Below are 523 nucleotides of genomic sequence, written 5' to 3'. Positions count from 1 at the left end.
ATATATATATATATATATACAAGGTATAAGCTGTATTTGAAGATATTTAAGTATCAGTATAATACTGTCTTCAAATCAATTAAATGTCTTTTATCCTTGTCGGATCAGATCCGCCATGACAGATAAAATGCTCAGACAAGAAATGTACAAATGTGCAAGCATTGTTTAGCCATATGTGCCATTATGATATCTGTAACCATTGTTGCCATATGTGAAGAATACAATGAGTTAAAAATTGTCAAATTTCTAAATGTAGCCAGATCTTTTGGGCATAAAGTTTTGGTAGAAGTGGACTACCTTTGGCAGTTTTGTTTCAACTGCACCAAAGAAATACACAAGCATTTTCAACGTTGGAACATTATAAGTACGACTCAATTCATCCAAGTCAAAGCCTTATCGATGATGATGTCGGGATACCAATAAGCGTCATCGCCAAAAAATTTCATGTGTGATGGGTGAAGTACGCAGATGAAAGCAATACTTGTGTGTGTGTGTGTGTGTGTGTGTGTGTGTGTGTGTGTGT

The sequence above is a fragment of the Octopus bimaculoides genome, chromosome 12 (assembly GCF_001194135.2).
Source record: "Octopus bimaculoides isolate UCB-OBI-ISO-001 chromosome 12, ASM119413v2, whole genome shotgun sequence".
Lineage (NCBI taxonomy): Eukaryota > Metazoa > Mollusca > Cephalopoda > Octopoda > Octopodidae > Octopus > Octopus bimaculoides.
The sequence above is the reverse complement of the archived record's forward strand: the minus strand, read 5'-3'. Positions refer to the sequence as shown.